This window comes from Lissotriton helveticus, chromosome 2_1, assembly GCF_964261635.1.
Source record: "Lissotriton helveticus chromosome 2_1, aLisHel1.1, whole genome shotgun sequence".
In the NCBI taxonomy this organism is placed as follows: Eukaryota; Metazoa; Chordata; class Amphibia; order Caudata; family Salamandridae; genus Lissotriton; species Lissotriton helveticus.
In genome coordinates this window covers 966,071,533-966,093,382 of record NC_136059.1, presented here as the reverse complement: position 1 = coordinate 966,093,382, position 21,850 = coordinate 966,071,533, and positions in this window count along the sequence as shown.

The following is a 21,850-nucleotide window of genomic DNA, read 5'->3' as shown; positions in this document are numbered from 1 at the left end:
GGGGGACCTGAGTTGTTCTTTCCATGAGCTGAGTAATATTTAAGAATGAAAGGAACATTTTTGGTTGAAAAAAAACTTACGTATTTGTATTCTGCCACCATGCTCAGCGCTGTCCTTGCAGGTACCATCAGAGGTGACCCTTGAATTGGTTACTGGTCACCATGACTATGGATTCAGACTGATATATAAACATCCCATTGATGGTGGAGTATTTATTTAATTTGTTAAGTAAACGTTGGATGCTGATTTTGGTTTGACTTAGTAGAATTGTGTTATCAGCATATAAGAAATTCAAAACCTGAAAGTCACCAAGCTTCTGCACCTGTGATTTGACTTGGTCTAGGGCGGTGCTCTTGTCAGCCATCAAAAAGGTTGAAAAACGTGTGTGCTAACAGACATCCCTGTTTCAGACCATGGTATGTGGTGATTTTCCATGAAAGTCGAGTGCCCTTACCAAGCTTTAATATTAACCTTGTGTATAGTAATTGTATTGCTCACAGTAAATGTGTGGTATTCCCCAGTCTAATAGTTTGGACCAGAGAAGATTTTGTGATACACATTCAAATGCGGCCTTTAAAGTCAGTAAAGGATTAATACAGTGGCTGTTGTTTAGATAGCATTTGGTCAATAATTAGAGCCAACACCATGATGGCATCTTCGTGTCCACTCCCTTTTGCTGCAGCTGATTACCAGCTTATTCCCTAGTGTTCCTCATAATTCTTTCTTGCCATCTGCCTTTTATACTTTTATGTGGTATATTCCTATCTTTACTGCCTGATCCATTTTGTATTGGCTGTTTTATGTTCCCCCTGATAGATTCCTGCTGTTTTCTCCCTCTCGCCTGTACCACCCACCGTCTCCCAGCAACCCTCCCACCTCCAAGGTCCTACTTAATGGAGGTCGCAGTGCGTCCCCCATTGAGCAGGTCCTTGTGTCTGTTCCCCCTTGATGCCTCTGATCGCTTTGTCAGCTTCTTCCCCTTTGTTTCCTCATATTTGTTTCTGGTCATCTGTCTTTTTACTTCTGTGTGGTCTGCTCCTTTGTTTACTACCTGATTTATTTTGTATTTGATCTTTTCTGTTCCCCCCGCTGCCCACTCGATTGTTTAAATTGTCTCTCTCCCACCTTCAGCCAGTCCCGCCCAACCCTCCCAGTGACCCTTCCACCTCCCGGGACCTACTTAATGGAGGTCGCAGTGCGACTGCGCAGTGGGCACTCCAAAGGCGCACTAAACACAAGCCCAACTGCACTTGTCTGCACCTGGACCATGCCCAGTGCCAGAAAACCTGGCCACCCAAACACACAAAAAAGGTGTAGGAGAATGAGGTAATATACAACACAAGTAGAGTATGGCGCATGCACTGCCCTCACCCTCAATTTGTGGCATGGATCATCATTGGGCCTGCTAACAACACCCCTTACAGACTAATGTCTCGGGATGGAGCAAAAGGGAGGGGATAAGACAATATAAGCAAATAATATCAGGGATTGACAAAAGATATAGTGCAGAAATTAGGTGAAAGCGGGCACAGGAATTTCCACTCTTTATTTCATTCTTGGACTTCCTGGTCAGGATTGAATAATATATAATATATGTTGGTAGTGTCAAGGCGAGTAAATGGCCTTACATCCCTCCTATCTGCATGTCTTTCAACACGTTTCAGCTTATTTGATTAGGCTCAAGAACGGTCTTCCGGCTTTCTTCAGGACCTCAGATCCCTTATGTCTCCTACTCTCCTACCTTCCTTTGTTGGTAGATTGAGGTCTGACACATTCTAGTCTGGGGCCTTCGCAAGAGTACTTGTTCGTATTGGTGTGGGAGCTTCTTCCTATAGTCAAACATTTGTCAAGGTGAAACTGCGCAGCCGTGAGCCTTTCTGCACACTTTGTCCACCCGCAGATACTCCGCCGCAGAGCTCCGAACCCGGGACACCTGATGCTGCAACAATTGCTGCACCACACACCAAAATCTGGGACACCATCACCACCCTCACCTCCGACGTGATCCATAGAGACCTGGCTCAACCCCTCTTCCACCTGACATTGCCAACGTAACGCCCAACGGCTACAAGATGATACACCGGAACCACATCAACAGGCACTGAAGAGGCATCACCACCGTCCACAAAGAAACCATCCGTTACACCACCACCAAAGACGGAACCCTCAACTTCCAACTCCAAACCTTGCCTCTGCTTCTGCAATGTTATCCTCAAATTCAATGCCCTGCTAGCCATTCCATCCATGCACTACAACTACCTCAGTGACCTCAACTTCCATCTCAATGATGCCTAAGACGCTAACTCCGCGAACCTCCTGGAAAGCATCAGCAACAGCTGCATCACCCAACTTGTCACCAACCAGCACAGCGCAGGACACACGCTTGACCCAATCTTTACTGACAGAGTCAAGTACAGTCATGTCACTGAACTCACGTGGACCAACTATGCCATTGTCCACTTCACCATCACAGGATCTCCATGTACCTCCACCAGGCCTCCCAGCTCCTCCCACCACAGCTGGAACAAAGTGACAGAGACCCAATGGACATATGCCTTCAACACCACCAGGCCAACTTTGCAACCAACCTGGAATACACAGTCAAAAATGTCTCCGCCTGGATCACCTAACTGTGCATACAAAGTCACTCCCATCTAGCCAGTCAAGAACAGCAGATCCCCCAAACAAGCCTGCTGGTATACACCAGATCTCAGGTCAATAAAATGCAACTGCAAACAACTAAAAACAAGATGGCACACCAGTAGCGATCCCACAGGCCTAGCCATCTCACCCTGGCAGTCCATATCCAAGGAAGTTCTAACCACAGCAAGGAACTCTTCACCATTGTCAGAGAGTTCTCCTGCCTGCCTGTGAGCCACAAGAACACAATCTCTCCTTCCGTGGAACTCTGCAACACCCTGGCGGACTATTTCCACAACAAGATATCCACCATCTACAGTAACTTCAAACCCAACCCACTGATATCTACCTGCACAAACCAAGGGAGACCACCCACAACCACCTGCTCACCGCATGGGAACAGCTCACCATGCAGAACACCACAGCCATCATGAACTCCATCCACTCCGGTGCCCCCACAGGCCCCTGCCACCACCACCTTTTTAACCTCGGGAGCAAAGAAATCAGCTGCAAACTCACCCGTATTCTCAACACATCCATCACCACTGCCACCTTCCCCGGCGGATGGAAACATGCAGACATCAGACCCCTTCTCAAGAAGCCCTCCACTGACCCCAGTGAACTCAAGAACTACCATCTGATCTTGCTGCTCCCTTTCCCCACCAAAGTCCTCGAGAAGGTCATCAGCCTCCAGCTCACCGAACCCCTGTAGAGAAACAACCTGCTGGACAATTTCAAATCCTGTTTTTGCGCCAACTACAGCACTGAGAACACCCTGATCACTGTCTCGGATAACACCTTCCATGTCATATCCCACAACAAACTCATTAAGATGCTCCACCACATTGGGATCCATGGAGAGACCTTCAAATTGATCACATACTTCTTCCCAGGATGAACCTAGATAATCTGCCTACCACGCTTCACCTCGGAACAAAAGAGCACGATCTGCGGCATCCCTCAAGCTTCATCACTCAGTTCACCCCATTCAACACTTCCATGACGCCCCTAGCTGAAATCATCAGAACCAATGGCCTCAACATCATATCCTACGCAGACAACATCCAGCTCATCCTCTCACTCTCAGAAGGCCCCTACACCACTAGGACTAACTTCCACAACTGCATGACAAGTGTCGCCGACTGTATGAAGACCAACTGCCTGAAGATCAACAAGAATGAGGTCAAAGTGCTGATCTTTGGGAACAACACCTCCCCATGGAATGAAACCTGGTGTCCCTCCAAGCTCGAACCCACGTCTACACCGACAGACCACACCCACAACCTTGGCATCATCCTGGACAGCAACTCACCATGAAATGCCAGATCAGCACAGTCTCACCTGCCTGATTCAACAACCTCCGCATGCTGCAAAAGATCTTCAGATAGCTCCCTGTCGGACCATGAAGTCTGTTCCTCAAGCCCTTGTCGCCAGATGGCTGGACCAACTCCTGAAGAGACATCAGTTGATACAGAACTCCGCTGCCAGACTCATCCTCGACCTCCCCAAACGGACCCACATCAACCCCCACCTAAGGAACTTAGGAACTGGCTCCCCACCCAGAAAAGATGTTCCAATTCAAGATGCTGACACATGCCTACAAGGCCCTCCACAACCAAGGACCAGCATACATCAACCTAAACCTCCACCAACCCTACAGGCACCTGCGCTCTGCCTCCCTTGGCCGTATATACACTCCACGCATCTGCAGAAGATACAGTGGAGAATAATCCTTCTCCTACCTCTCCACCAAGTCCTGGAACAACCTTCCACTTTGAACATCATCCTCTCTGCAGGAGTTATGTTATATGTTATACATAAAAGAACTCAAGTCCTGGCTCTTCGACTGATCCCAGCAAGTACCTAGAGCTGGGATATTATAGCAGGTGATTAGCCACTCTCTACAAATCCGAATTGATAGACTGATTGATTGATGTTGGTGGAGGTCCCAATTCCATGAAAGAAGCCAGTTTGGTTTAATGGTATAATACTTCCATCCAAGGACCAAGTGTGGAGTTCCTTAAAAAGCAGTGAGCAAAGCACTTTGCTTCAATGTCAATTAGGGCTATTAGGCGATGGTTGCCAGATTTGGACCTGTTGACATTCTCAAAGATTTGATGAACAATGTAGATTCTAAGGAAAAAATAGGAACCCCCTCTGAAATACTTTATTTGCGGGTCAGGGAGAAGAGGGGAAGACAATAAGCAATACTATAAGAACTCTCCCTCACTACCCAATTATTTTAAGGATTCATATCACGAATTCCAATCAGGGCACTAACAAATACAAGGAAACTATTTATTTTATTTACTTCCTTTTTTCAATTTATTTCATTATCTTTTTTATGATTACTTCGGTCGTCTTTTTTTCCTTTTTTCTTTTTTACAATCACTTTTTTCTTTTTTAAAAAGATTTTTGTAGTACAAACAAACAAACTTTTTCAAATAATTCAATAATATTACAAAAACTATTTTACAATGTGGGATTCACTCCTTCTAAATCTTATCAATACCTGGGTAGAGACAACATGCAACCATCATCAAGCATACACATTACACACACAAACTATTCATACATCACACTTCTTCTGCACGAGTTAACACGTTTCAGTTGGTTGTCTAAAAATAACAGTTGGTTTCTCTACATTCGGTAGGGAAAGAATAGACTTGGTCAACGCGTTTCGGTGGGGTAGATGATGATTGAACCACCTTCTTCAGGACCCGTCAAAGTGTTGCATAGAAACTCTACACCCAGGAAAATTGTTTTGTCTTCCGCCTCAGTATCCTCACAATCATGGGATTACTACGGAATTCTCTCATGTGCTCCTAATTAATTCTCCAATTTGTGCTTTTATAACTTTTGCAGGCATTTCATAACTTGAGCATAAGGTGGACACGTGCTGCTTCTCTTTTGTTTAAAATTCTTTAACTGTACTGTGGAAAAGTAAATTTTGCCATGTTATATGTGCCTACGTGTTCCCCATCTTATGTTATATGTGCATGATCGATATGCATGTATTCCCCTCTGATCGATTAAAGACGCAATTACAGTTGTGTCCATCTCTAGTATGCCAGTTTCCAGTTCTCGTGAAAGCAACGAGTATTAGGCCTATGTTGCCATGTTTTACAGTGTACACGTTAATTCATTGAATTGTCCCCGTTTCTAGGCCTCAAAAGGGCCCGGACACCAGATTCAGCTCCTGTCTCCTGAACCCTCTCCGAGGAGCGATACAACCCCCACCTGTATCCTTGACCCTTAGCTTACTTCATGCCTCGCAGTGCCCGGCCCGGCCTGGCTCTGCCTGCCTGTCTGCCAAGAGTATGTTATGCTTCTAGTTATCAGTTCAGCTCCTCGTCTTTGCATTCCTTAGCTACTGAACCGTATAAACAGTTTCAGCTATGATCTAGTCTTTATGTCTCCATGCAGGAGAAATACTGTATTAATATTTCTAGCTCACGCAATACATGTAGAATATATGCATGCACCAGCCTTAGAGTCAAGTAGCCTCTGCCCTGATAGCTTTTAGTTTCTATCAACATGTACTCCAAACACAAGATACCAGATATGCCATAGGTACATGTCGTCTTGACCCTGCAGACTTTAGTCTCCTCTTCTAGTGCAGAAGTCATAGCCCCCAGTTCTTCCTAGTCACACGTCATTGCCCATTTGCGCGCACCACTAGGTTAGAGGTCCCAGCTGCTCAGGTAGCCCCCTCCATGTTTCCGCCCCGTTTATGACATATTCTGTTACGTTTACATCACATGTCTATGTATACGCCCTGTACACGCCTTCTTGTTACATCATTTTGCCCTTATCTTTCGCGACTGCTACGAGTCACGCCTACTGCTACGCCTACTGTATTGAATGTAATGTATTTGTTTAAGTATATATATTGTGCACCCATATTAAAAGCCCGCAATTCGCCAATTAGCCACCCAGTTTCCCTTGTCCCTTCCCTGGCAGCTGCCATCCATTCTATTTCCGTGCAGGCTATCCCGTTCCTGTCCCTTCCCTTATGCCTGATTAAAGCCTGTTAGACTCAGATACCTCGAATCCTGTCTCTTATTTATTGAGCTATCTGTTTTATTCAATGTATTCAAAAATAGTACCGGTAATTAATTATTTATTTACCACATAATGGCGCCCGAATAGGGACTTGCCCTCTCCCCACGCGCCGGCGAAGCCACGCAGGCCCCCTGACCCTCTGCAGCCGTGACGGAACCATACCGTGCACGTGCAGATATTTCTGCTTCAAGTATCCCTCAGGCCCACGGAGGAGACGGAGACTGCGGTCCAGCATCCAGACGAGGCGGTGAGGAATGCGGCGAGTCCCGACCAGAGCCCAAGCCGAGAGTACAAGGTCCGAGGTATCCGGAGGCCCACCTGTAACTGAAGTCCGAAGTTCGTAGTCCGACGTCGTAGCAGTCCAGTCCAGTCCGAGGCTTTCCGTTCTTGCTGCCCGGTGAGTACCGTTGCTGGGATAGTATCTAGACAGGGTCAAATTAAATTGTCTCTGGTCCGTGGGTTTGGGTACGCAAATCCAACACGAAGTGTTCACCTAGGTGGACGCGGGTCCTGACGTGTCTCTTTATGGGACCGGTAAGTTTCGTGCTGTTTTAGCAGTGCATCTAGTCATTCTAGTAAGTTCTGTTCTCGAGAAATTCATGTGTTCTGTCCAAACTGTTATTTTAAATGTTATTTCATGTGTTTTCAATGTCGTGGTATGAGTGATTTGTTTTTCCAGTTATTATTGTGTTTATCGTGTATTGTATTGTGTCCAGATTCCAGCCTAGACAATGCCTCTATTCTCGAAACTACGTCAGTTAAAAACCAGAAAAGGGTTATTAGAGGAAGCAGTTCCTGTCCCGCCTAGGGACAGTCCAGGTCATTTTATGTATCATAAGCATGGCTTAAGTGCCATATTATATCTAGACTTATGGGTGGATTATACCAAGGAATTAGAAGAGAAATATAGATGGCCCGTATCGGGTACGTGGGATGCCGAGTGCATCATGCGAGTAGAGGAAGCATTATGGAAAAAGAAATCCAGACAGTCCCAGAAAGATGCCATCGAGTTATGGCGCAAAGAATCTCATAGAAGAACGGAAAAAGAAATCAGAAAAGCAGAATTAAGTAGGGAATCCTCAGAAAGAGCCCAAGAAAGGGAATTAATTGAAGTAGGTGAACGAGTTAAAGCCGAACAGTCAGACAGACAGAGAAATGCCCTTATTAAGGGTATGTATCCTCTTCTTGCCGAGGGCTTGCCGAAAGCAACCCCGGAAGCACCATGTAATTTTCCGCCGCCATTAGTTCCGATTAAGCTACGTCACAAACCGACTGCAGCTGATATTTTTCTCTCGTCCTATTTGGACGACACAGTCCCAGCCTATGCTAATCCTGTTCCGCCTGCTCCGTAAATAATGTAATTCCTGTTCCTCCAGCCACCGGGGCACCCGTTACAGCACCTGTTACGGTACCCCCGGTCCAGCCTACAGTACATGTACCGACTACATCAGTCACTCTCCCAGCACGTACAGTACCCGTTGACGATTCTAGTCTAGGGGCCACGGGGGGTAGTCCTCCTGGAACCCCGCCTCAACCCAGACGTATCACGTTACTCGAGCTACATGCACGAGCGTTACAGCGTTCGCCCAAACTTCAGTCAGTTGCAGATATCAAGCGAGCACTTACCGAATGCCGTTATGATCCAGTCCCAGGCGATGATGATATGGTCCTGTATTCATTACGTGTAAGACGGGTGACCGAATATTTGGACACCCTACCGAATATGAAAGGTTATCTAGACAGAATATATCGTTTCATCCGTACAGGAGTAGATCCAGGAAGTATTGGCGATGCCATGGTACAAAGGAAAGTCGAGATTCAGCTCATGCTTTTAAAGTTTCTAATTAATTGTTTAATAAGGGAACAAGATTATCCGGATAAAGATCCAGAAGAAATGAAAGTCCTGACCAGGTGGAATGACCATATAGCCGAGGGAAGACACAAGACACAGAACTGTATAGAGAGTATGTACAAGAAAATCCGTAGGGAAATAATAAAGTTACACGAGAAACGGGAAGCGGCACAAGTAACCCAGAAAGAAGACAACTCGTCTACTGAAGAGGTAGACGACGAGAATCCCTCCAGAATAGCGTATGTAGGTAGAACTAGACTTCCTGACCGACATTCACGCCTAGATCACAAGAAAGTTTTCCCTCCTCCAGCACCAGAACAAGGTTCTCTTGAGCAAGTATTCCGAGCTACCGATCACATTCTGAAATCACGAATCGGTTATAGTGAACTTAGTACCATGCATGAACAAGAACTAGCCCGATCAGCAGTCCGGTGGACTACTGATTCTACCACTTTTCCAGACGAAATAGTGGCACAAATGTTCCTGAAACTGCCCCCAGCCGAGCAACGTCTGGTGGGTATGTATATGATCCAGCACCTCATTACATTATATGAGGATCAACATTCTGATCCAGGTCCTTTACATGATGTATTAAACGAGTTACTCCAGTACAGATGGAAAGGTCTAGGTACCGATTTAATTAATGTCATTCTAGAACAGCGCCACAAATACAGTACGTTCCTGACTCCGCATTTTGTTCCCGTTCCACCCCCAGTAAGGAAGTCATTCTACATAGATAGACAGAATCCGTTACGAGAAGTACATCCAGTTAGGACAACGGGGGGTGCTCTAGAACGAGTATTTGTTTACACCCCCATCACGAAAATAGAACTCTTAGAAATGAAGAAGTTAATCCCCTGTCATGATAAAGATCCAGCAGGGTTCCACCGTGAACTAAAAGACATGCTCCGTATGGGAGAATACACGTATCCTGATATCATTAAAATGTTAAAGGTCTTGTTGCCTGCGGGCATATATGAAAAACTTAAAGAAAAAGAATGGGAGGTGGGAGAGAATAAGATAGATTGGTCCGCATTAGAAGCCGAAGATAATACACGAGTACCAGGTACCGGTCTTGGGGATAAAGCTAAAGCTTTGCCCGAACTGTTAATACAAGTTTTGCCAAGATTACTAGCCACGAAAAAGGAAGATTGGGATGCCATCTCAGCCTGTAAACAAAAACAAGACGAAGATACTAGTGACTTTTATTCTAGATTCGAGAAATGTTTCATTATTAATAGTGGTCTGAAAACAAGTAGTGAATCGTACCCTCATCTTTTTGTTACCAAACTAGTCGAGAATTCAAGTCCACAAGTTAAAAATCGAGTACTGAAAGTCGAGAGTTCTTGGCAAGCTAATACTCCGTCACAGATGCTCCAGATGCTCCAGTATCACCAGAACAGAATCAGGGAAGAGCAGGAACATGAAAGAAGACGTATGAAAGACACGAAAATGAAAGTATTAGTTGCACAGTCTGTTCCACAAGACAGTCAGAAGAGGGGTCCGAATCAAGCCAGTCATCCTACAGCTCCCGTTAAAGGGACATGCAATTATTGTAAACAGCCAGGTCATTTTATAAACGAATGTGCAGTTCTGAAACACAACATAGCTACTGGTAAGACTAAAGAGAGACCGCGTCCGCCTAGACAAGAACAAGTTTTACAGACTTCCCAGCCACCGCAGAACGCACAACAGACAGTTACAGTACCGCAGCCTATAGCTGCAACACAGCACGTTACACAGCAGATGTACCAGTATGCACAGTCAGAGTATCCAGATTATCAGCCATATTCATGAAACAGCCTAGAGAGGGAGGTAGGCTTGCCTCTCATCGAGATTCCTGTAGATCAAGAGGGTCCCTATGTACATAGTCAAGTATTAGGGAAAGACAGAAAGTTTCTGATTGATACAGGGGCAAGTAGGACTACCATCAGTCATGACGAGGTTCCAGGGGCTCCGCTCTCAGGCTCAAGAAATGTTTCCCTTGGATTTTCAGGAAAGCCAATTGTTAATGAAATTTCGAAACCAGTTACTCTAGAAGTTGGTCCATTGTCCCGAACTACTGATTTGTTACTCACGAAATCTTGTCCAGAAAATTTGTTAGGCATTAAGACATTGAAAGAATTAGGAGCAGTTATTTGCTGCTCCCCAGAAGGGGTCCGATTGTTTTTGAGAGACTTTAAAGGTCATTATGTATTACGTGATTTTGATCCAAGATTATTGAATGTACCACAGCATTTATGGGCGCAAGGTCCAACTGATGTAGGTTGTATGCATATCACACCCCATCGTGTGACTCTCAAACAAGGTATAGTTTTGCCACGAATCAGACAGTACAGATTGCCACCTGAGGCTGTAGCAGCCTTATCCAAAATTATTGACGAGCTTATTGCTCAAGGAGTGGTTGTAGAAACTGACTCCAATGTATGTAATTCTCCTATCATTCCGATTCTGAAACGTACTGATCCAAATGCACCTCCAGTGTATCGATTAGTGATTGACCTTTGAGAACTTAATAAATGTATCATACCACAGTACCCAGTGGTCCCAGATATTTCTTCCCTATTGACTGCCATTGATTCTGAAGCCACGTTTTTCACAGTTATCGATCTCAAGAACGCATTTTTCAGTGTCCCCATTCATCCAGACAGCCAGTACCTTTTCGGTTTTTGTTTAAATGGAAGGAGCTATAAATTCACACGAGCTCCTCAAGGTTTCACAGAAAGTCCTAGTATTTACAGTCAAGCACTTAAGAGACAACTAGACAATATCCGCATGCCAACTGACACTGCCCTGCTCCAGTATGTCGATGATCTACTGATCACAGCCCGTTCTGAACGTGACTGCGAGCGTGCGTCACTCACGGTTCTATATTTTCTGGCCGAGCAGGGGCACAAAGTGTCCCCTTCCAAATTACAATTCTGTGTCCAGCAAGTGGTATACTTAGGACACTTACTGTCCAAGTGGGGTAGGCAGTTGACACCAGACCGTATCCAGTTAATAGCGAGTCTTCCACAGCCCAAGACACAGAAGGAGGTACGAGCTTTTATTGGCCTCACTTCTTACTGCAGACAATGGATTCCTCAGTATGCATTTCTAGCCAAGCCACTGATACAGTTAACGACACAGGAGGCAGCCGTATCGACTGTCCTCCCTTGGACCCAGGAACATACACTTGTTTTTAATGAATTAAAGAAAGCCTTATGCCAAGCACCTGTTCTAGCAACACCGAACTACCGTAAGCCTTTTACACTTTTTGTCACAGAACGTGATGGTACTGCATTATCTGTTCTCACACAAGACCAAGCAGGACAGTACAAGCCCTGTGCTTATTTTTCGAGCACATTAGATCCAGTAGCCCAGGCTCTGCCTGCGTGCCTCAAGTCAGTTGCAGCCACAGCTCTAGCTATCAGACAAAGTGATTCCATAGTGTTAGGACACTCCCTGACAGTACAAGTTCCACACTCCGTGGAAGTTCTTTTAAACCGAACACAGACTCAGCACTTGACCATTGCACGTTTAACAGGTTATGAACTGACACTGTTCCAGCCACACATAGACATCAGACGCTGCAACATTTTAAATCCCGCTACATTGTTACCGTCAGTTACTTCAAGTCCTGCCACACATGACTGTGTGGAAGTTGTTAACACCATGACAAAGCCAAGACAAGACTTGACAGATATTGCATTACCTAATCCCGACCTGACACTTTATGTGGATGGTTCATGTATGAGAACAAGTACAGGAGAACTAGTAGCTGCGTATGCAGTGACTACTGAAACCGAAGTTATAGAAACACACCGTATTGATACTCTGTCTGCTCAAGCAGCAGAGCTCATCGCTCTGACCCAAGCCTGCATACGTGCCAAGAACCTGAAAGTAAACATATATACAGATTCACGTTACGCATTCGGAGTCGAACACGACTTTGGAGTGCTCTGGCAGGAGAGAGGTTTCATGACTTCTCATGGAACCAAGATTCAGCATGTTCTCCTCATTCAAGCTCTGTTAGATGCAATACATTTACCGACAGCTATTGCTATCATGAAGTGCAAGGCACATACGAAAGTTACTGACATCATTTCCCAAGGTAACGATCTAGCAGATCGAACAGCCAAGCTTACAGCTCAGACCCCAGACATTCCAGTTAACACGACACAGACACTCACTCCAGATCAGACTACCTGTATGACAGTTAAGGACCCTACACAAGATGTCATAGACATACAGTTACATGCTACTCCCGAAGAAATCAAGAAATGGTCCGAACAAGGAGGGGTCCAGACAGATCAAGGATGGTTGACGAAGGGAAAGGCCACATGGTTTCTCCCCGACTCTATGGTTCAAGTCATTATTAATACCGCACATAGTCCAGCACATCTAGGAGAAAAAGCTATGTTAGACAGTATTCAGAACCTTTGGTTCAACAAGCATTTACGAGCTGCAGCCAAGCAGAAAGTCCGTACCTGTATGATATGTTGTCAGTTCAATCCAGGTAAAAGTGTCCCGGTGGAACAAGGTGGATTCCAACCTCCTGACCACCCTTTTGAAGTCCTCCAGATGGATTATATTCAGATGGAGCGATGTCGAGGTTTCAAGTATGTCCTCGTAGTTGTATGCGCTTTGTCCAGGTGGACAGAAGCATATCCAGTCCCAGACTACACAGCTGCGACCACTGCCAGGCAGTTGGTTCGTGAGTTCTTTCCCCGCTATGGACTCCCTAGGGTCGTGTATTCAGATAACGGCCAGCCATTCTCATCTGAGCTCATGAAACATGTTTTCCTTCTGTTAGGGTACCAGTGGAAGTTCCATTGTGTGCGCCATCCTGAAGCAGCCGGTCTCGTAGAGAGACATAATCAGACGTTGAAAATACGCATTGCAAAAGTATGTAGAGAAAAAGGTGTAGACTGGCTAGTAGCCCTGCCAGTTGCTTTGTTCTATATGAGGATGGTTGCCCATTCCAGATCAGGTCTGTCCCCGTATGAGGTCGTATTCGGCCGCCCCCCAAACATGTGGGGTACACCTAGACCCCGCAGTATTACAGATGTTTCCAGTAATATGCTGACAGATTACCTAGCTTCCTTGATGTCTGCCCTACACTCTTGTCGTTCACAGGTTGCCGCCGCATTTCCAGACAACACCGAGGTGAAACCGCATGAAGTCGTTCCCGGTGATTTTGTATTCGTCCGAAATTTTGACCGTTCAAGTCCGCTGGAGCCCCGTTGGAAGAAGCCTCGCATGATCTTACTAACAACAAGGACCGCCGTAAAGCTCGAGGGCAGGAAGGGGTGGGTCCACCTGAGCCACATAAAGAAATTCCATGGATTACGAGAAAAGACTTTTGTTAAGGACTGCCTTATTCCTAAAGACTGCCTAAAAACAGACTCTGAACTCAAAGTTCCTCTGTTAGAGAAAACTCCGCAACAGGAGTATAAAGAGAAACTCAGGTCTAGTAAAATAAGTCAGCCAGTTTAATTGTCTAAGTCCCTCTCGGGTGAAACGGTTAGACAGGTTCCTGACATGTATGAGATAGACCCCCACAGTGAGAGAGTTAGTCAAAACTCTAAAATATGTATTATCGTTCTAAGTTTCTTATTATTTTTGAGTCTTATGGTTACCTGCACAAGTTATGCTTTACATTTATGTTTTCCAATTTCACATGTACATATGTCTTCTAATGCTACAGTAGAGCACACATTTAGTGATCTGCCTCCTCACGAGCTATCCTATCGTCTTGCTATGCGTAACAACACATTCATCCGAATGTTGCACTATTCACACCAGACCAGCAATGCCACTAATTGTTGGGTGTGTGGTCGACTCCCCCCTTTCCAGACACCGAAGGGAGTTCTGCCACTCTTTCCTTATCCGTTTTCACATAACGGTTCGTGTGGAGCATGGTCCACGTTAACGTCATCCTCCAATGATATGTCCCTTCTGAATAGAACATGTTTTCCAGACAAGCAAGGTCTTTCCCATAGAACAGGGTTAGATCTAGAAAATGAAGTATATGATTTAGGTAATTATTCCTCGAATTTCATAGTCCTGAATGTTCAGTCTGATACTACTCCAGATTTACCTGCTATTTCAGTACTACCAGTCAAAGGCGAATTATGTGTCAGAAAGAATGGTTCCGCACATGTAGGACATAGTGATTGTACTACTACTGTCGAGTATAGTGACAGTGGGAAATCTATTTTCAAAGCCTCACGTCATTCTTATTTTGTTTGTGGTCAGACCGCATATGTTTGTCTGCCCCTCGATTGGGATGGAACATGTTATATTGCCTTCCTACTGCCACCAGTTTTTCTAGCCCCATCTGATTATCACAGAAACACACATCTAGTACACGTCAGACCTAGAAGGGAGATCGAGTCCCCAATTGTCGATCAAACTGAAACTACTCTAGAACAGTATACAGACTTCAATAAAGGTTTCTTTTTCTTTATAGGACCTATCCAGAATAGTAAGTTAATACGTAGGTTAACCAGAACCCTTGAAGCTGTAGTGAATGAGACTACTTCTGCTCTAGGTAACTTAACTGAAGAGCAATCTGCTATGAGATTTGTCGTGCTCCAAAATCGTCTCGTTCTTGACGTCATACTGGCCGATAGAGGAGGAGCATGTAGAGTCATCGGATCTAGTTGCTGCATTTTCATTCCTAATAACGCACCGTCTGTATATTCAGCTATAACCAGACTTCATAAAATTGCCCATCAGTTACACCAAGATCCAGGCACCTGGACATGGTCCGGTTGGCTCTGGAGTATCATATCTGCCTGGGGATGGAAAGTATTGTCATTTCTAGGTATTGCAGTAATGATCATATTCAGTTGCTGCCTCTGTATACAATGTGGCCCTGCGATTTGCGGCATGTGTGCTACCTCTTGTATTCCTAGTCCTAAATCCCGTTCCAAGACAATTCGAGACGAGCAAATGATGCTATATGAACAGATAGATGGTATCATGAATATTGATGTTTCCTGATGGAAACGTAGGGCACAAGGAGGGAATGTGGAAAAGTAAATTTTGCCATGTTATATGTGCCTACGTGTTCCCCATCTTATGTTATATGTGCATGATCGATATGCATGTATTCCCCTCTGATCGATTAAAGACGCAATTACAGTTGTGTCCATCTCTAGTATGCCAGTTTCCAGTTCTCGTGAAAGCAACGAGTATTAGGCCTATGTTGCCATGTTTTACAGTGTACACGTTAATTCATTGAATTGTCCCCGTTTCTAGGCCTCAAAAGGGCCCGGACACCAGATTCAGCTCCTGTCTCCTGAACCCTCTCCGAGGAGCGATACAACCCCCACCTGTATCCTTGACCCTTAGCTTACTTCATGCCTCGCAGTGCCCGGCCCGGCCTGGCTCTGCCTGCCTGTCTGCCAAGAGTATGTTATGCTTCTAGTTATCAGTTCAGCTCCTCGTCTTTGCATTCCTTAGCTACTGAACCGTATAAACAGTTTCAGCTATGATCTAGTCTTTATGTCTCCATGCAGGAGAAATACTGTATTAATATTTCTAGCTCACGCAATACATGTAGAATATATGCATGCACCAGCCTTAGAGTCAAGTAGCCTCTGCCCTGATAGCTTTTAGTTTCTATCAACATGTACTCCAAACACAAGATACCAGATATGCCATAGGTACATGTCGTCTTGACCCTGCAGACTTTAGTCTCCTCTTCTAGTGCAGAAGTCATAGCCCCCAGTTCTTCCTAGTCACACGTCATTGCCCATTTGCGCGCACCACTAGGTTAGAGGTCCCAGCTGCTCAGGTAGCCCCCTCCATGTTTCCGCCCCGTTTATGACATATTCTGTTACGTTTACATCACATGTCTATGTATACGCCCTGTACACGCCTTCTTGTTACATCATTTTGCCCTTATCTTTCGCGACTGCTACGAGTCACGCCTACTGCTACGCCTACTGTATTGAATGTAATGTATTTGTTTAAGTATATATATTGTGCACCCATATTAAAAGCCCGCAATTCGCCAATTAGCCACCCAGTTTCCCTTGTCCCTTCCCTGGCAGCTGCCATCCATTCTATTTCCGTGCAGGCTATCCCGTTCCTGTCCCTTCCCTTATGCCTGATTAAAGCCTGTTAGACTCAGATACCTCGAATCCTGTCTCTTATTTATTGAGCTATCTGTTTTATTCAATGTATTCAAAAATAGTACCGGTAATTAATTATTTATTTACCACAGTACATTCTTTTCATGTATATCCTCCTTATTTGTCTTAATCAATTTCTGTAGTGGCCTTTTTCTGGACTCAGTCTCCTCTATTCTTCTTATGTTTCTTTTACAGAATACTTCTTCCCAACTGCTCCAGGGTCGTTGTTTTATCTACCGAGCTTCCTCCAAAAAAGTCCCGTGCCAACACGTACGTCCACAATGTAGATTCTTCAGGAGTAAGGGATAGTCTGGGTCTGTAGAGTACTCTGTCCTGACGTCCTTGCGCAGTTATATTCTTAATCTAAGATGAGATTATCCTTGTTGTTCCTTTTGTGAGGGTGTGATTGGCAACGCCTGTTGTCATAGATGCTGATTTGCTAATGTATATATCGATTTCTTCTGGTTCATCCTTTGTGTGAGCACGTCTAGGATATTTAAGCTGGTCTCCCACAGGGGGCTTGAAATGAGTAGAGAGGTAGGGCCCCCATATTGCCTTCAGAGATGTTGGAGTTATTGATTGCAAAGGGAGCTTTATTAATGCTGCTCACTTCTTTCCAAAAGCTTTTTGAATTTGGTTTATCATTTCACGCACAAAGCCTCATTGGTTCTCTTCTTCTCATTCCAGAGTAAATTTCTTCACGATTTCCTGAGATGGTAAGAACTGTTCAGGGTTGTTTGGTGATTTCCTTAGTGCTCTAGTAAACTTCTTATTTACCAGTTAGTTTGCAAGCTGGTGATAGCTTCCTAACTCTTGATTTTAGGCTGTTCTGCATTTCTGGGCCTGTGCAGTGTAGAGTTGGTGTACCCCTGTATTAGTACTTCGGTTACAGGAGCCAGTTTTTGAAGGCCGTTAAAGCCCGCTACCTGACAGGATTCACACACATGCGATGCTGTGGCCTCAATGGAGTTAATTAACTTTTCTGGCCATATCATTTTCTGATCATTTACAGTGTGCAGTGTATAAGGTATCCAGTTCACTAAGCAATGTTTTTTCTTGGCTTTGGAGGTATATATCTACATTGACCAATAACAGTGCTTTGTGTGTGTTTGGAAGCAAATCCTTGAATGAAACACAATATATTTCAATAGTCAAGAGTCCAAGAATTGCTGTGGCAGTTTATGGAGACTGAAATATAGACAGCGAGACTCCCTTTTGGGCTTCTGAACTTCAGTGACTTGACGGCAAGACAAAAGATTTCTAAGAATCGGGCAGAGGAATTGACGACTCAGGGCCTGATTCACAAAGGTAAGCTTACACTTTTGTGTAAGTTTACAATTGTATGCTATTCACAAAGGGATTTACGAGTAGTATATTTAAGAGTGTGGAGTCTTCACACAGAAATATAGGTCGTTTTATGTGTGGGGAGTCCACACTCGTATATATACTACTCATAAATCTCATTGTTAATAGCAAACAATCATAAATTTACAGAAAAGTGTAAGTTTACCTTTGTGAATCAGGTTCATATACTATGTTTCTTGCAGAATCACTAAATTAAATTTTTCTAGTAAACTCTGATAGATCAAAAATGTACATTTCATCATCAAAACACAAAACAAGCAGCAAGATAAAGTCATTAAAACCAATAACAATTAATCAAATTAAATAAAATCTAATAATTCCAACATCACATGAATAAAACACTAAAAATGCCCTAAAAGCCCCTGGGAAGTAGACACAATGCACATAAAAGCTTCAAAGCCAAGCTAACAGATTGTGCCTAATAAGCCAGGCTGTGTACAGGAATTTTGATAGAGCCTCCACAATCACAGATGAAAAATTGCTTTTGCAGATCTTAAGGGTATATATTTGATTTGTTAGGCCCAAAAGCCGGCATAGGGGGGCAATCCACCTGGCTCTAGGTTTGATGTATTTTGGACAAAACAACAAATGTTCCTCAGTTTCAGAAGCTGAGTGATAGTCTGTATAGTCTAGGTCCACTGAGTGGACCTAGACTATACAGAGCCCCATGATGAAGTGTAAGCAGCAATTGGGAGAATCCCATACCTAAACTGCAAGAACAATAATTGAGCATGCACAGGTCAGATGCAATTTAAAAATTCTTCTGCCCTAGGCGTGGATTTGTGCAGTAAAAACATCTTGGAAAGCTCCCTGTGTGGCTAGACACTTCATTTTAGGCAGCAATTCTCTCCCAATATCTAGATTTAACCACTGCAGCAACCAGGATAGATGATGGGTCTTCCCAGAAATTGGCTAAGTCTAACTCAAACCATGTTTTATAACATAGGCCAGTCACTTGATCTTAATGGAACATCGTAGTTTCATTGACCCTCTCTAGAGGGGTGAAGTTCTTCAGGTGCCCAAATACGCAACCAATGGAGTAATGGCCTTAGGGAAATCAGCTGAGAAAAAGGGTTAAGATAAAGTTCCAGTTTTAAAAGCACCAGGGGAGTCCCCCACCCTAGATTAGTAAGGGTTCTGATAAAGTTGTTTTCACTATACCCAAAATACCCATATGGCTATATCCCCATAATTCAGCACTATGTAGTGCCGTACCCCTTGCCTGGGTCTTGTAGATCTCCATTGCAGGAAGAATCAGAAAGCACGAGGCCTTTGTAGCAAACCTGAGGGTTGCCCCTGATCTGTGATTTAACAGATGCAAGCTTTTATGGATCTGTAGGGCCCAAGAGCCAGACTCCGCCAGACCGACCCCGAGGGAGTCAAAGTCCCTGACCCTTTCTAGTACTTCCATCCCATACTTACTGTGACTTTCACCCTTTTCTTCTTGGCATAAGCATCTGCTTTGTTTTGGAAGCATTCATTTCAAGACCATGCTCAGAACAAAACAGATTAAATTTGTATACAAGATTTTGGAGAACCACCCTGGTTTTAAACAAAAAAGGGTATCATCAACAAAGAAAAGAGCTGGAACTTTCTGTCCTGAAAGAGTGGGGGAATCATTAACACAATTGGTCAAAAACTTGACACAATTGTGGTTATAAAGGAGGACTAGAGTATGAGCTGAAACACAGCCCTGGTACACACCCCCTTATTAACAGAAATTAGCTGAGTTTGTTCTCCTTTCGTGCCATATCAGACCCTAGCCAAATTCTTCTTCTGGAGGCGCATAATAATGATTAGCAAATTACAGGTAATTCCTATCCCAGAAAGGATCTTCCATAATTCCTTCCTAGGTACCACGTCGAGAACAGCATGAAGATCAATAAATGCTACAAAAATTTCTACCCCTCCAATATCTACAGTCTTTCACTTAACCAAAAGCAAGTAGAAGACCTGGTCTATCAAACTGGTCTTAGATTGAAATCTTGGCTGGAGATCAGCCAGGATATGTTTTTAATTGATCCAATCCAAAAGTCTCTCCAGGACTTGTTGGCAGAAAACCTTTTGCAGGTTATCCAAAAGGTTAATTGTGAGGATTGTGTGGTAGTACATTCGGGTGTGTAGGCTTCCTTTCTTGAAGATAGGGACAGTCTCTGCTCCTTTCAAGTAGTGGGCATCACTGTCCCTGCTGCAATTGTGTTTGTGACAGTATTAATGTAGGGACCCATATGTTAGCGTCAGATTAAAAAAGGTCTTACCTAGTCCAGGAGCCTTCCCTCGCATTAGCGATACGACTGCATGAGGAGTTTCTGATAAGGTAAAAACTAAGGGAGTAGGAGGAGATGTAAGTACAGTGGCTCCGCTGGTACTAGGGCAGGTCAAGTCAGCTTCATGCACACAGGAGAAAAGATTCTCAAACTGGGCGACCCACTCACAGGGCAAAATTAACATCTCAGCTGACTTCCATAAATACCCACTGCTTAGACTTACTAATCGCTAAAATGCCTTTCGATTGTTATTAGAAGAGGCGCCTAAAATGTCAGACCATTTATTACACTTGCTTACCACTACAACTGATGCACCTCAGAAGAAACGTTCAGCAGCCAAATGACAGACTATAATTGCTCCGAGTTATTGTATAGATATCAAGGTGCGGAGTGGCCTACAGGTGGTTTTATAGATTCTTAATGTTGAACATCTATTGTAAACCTAAACTTTTATGGGGTTTTCTTTGGTAAAAGCCGAATTAAGGAGCCCATTAGGATCGCGGATGGACTTGAGTCCGCCCGCGACCCCTGAGGAGGAGGGAACGTCCGCATGGGCTGCAGCGTTCCCTCCTGTGCAATTAGAATGTGACCGCCACCCTGGCGGTCACATCCTCTATTTTTAACATTGCGGCGGGTGTGGCTTCAACCTGCACCCGCCGCAATGGTAACAAAGCACGCATTGCATTTACGTGCAGAAAGCTGCAGGCACCGCGCGGTGCCTGCCACTGTCTGCATGTAAATGCAGGAGGGTACCAAAGGTACCCCCCATGTGCACCCCCCCCCCTTCACCCTGGGGGCCCGCAACAGGCCCCCAAAGTGCACATCCGTATGCTTTTCCACGGCGGAGAACCCGCCGCGGAAAAGCATATCTGATACGCAATCCTAATATGGCTGGAGGTGTCTGAGAGACACCGCCACCATATAAGAGCTTTTCTGCCGCGGTTGTAAGCCGACCGCGGCGATAAAGCGGCGGCCATAAACCAAGACCCACCAGCCATCCTAATTTGGCGGTGGGTCTTTGGAGGCTCCGCGGCGGTTTTCCCGCGTCATCCGGGCTAGCGGTGGCTTCCGCCGGCCTGGAGGATGCGGGAAAACCGCGATCGTAATGTGCCCCTAAGTTTGTTTGACTTGACTTGAATTGCTCCAAGTTAATCTTCCTGGATGATAAGCAATACGTGACTCTAAATGCCCTGACATTGTTCAACAGCAGCCGTTCTTCCTGTGACTGTATTGATGTGTGTTATTAGGAAATCTGAAAACCCCGCAGCCCTTTGAGTATTATATAGAGCTAAAGGAATCCCTAATCTCTAAGACACAGCCCTGAATGTGTTCATGGACCTCTTACACTCCTATGTTGCTTCCAAGTCCACTACAACTATAACATCAGCTATACAGTGCACTACGTTGGCCTATCCATAACGCAGTTCTAAGAATGTACTGAAGCGATCAAACATGCCATAAGTATCATCAGGGAACTGTATGGCTAAAGACCTTTCAAATAGGATGGCCAATCAATTTTATTTCAAACCTATTAA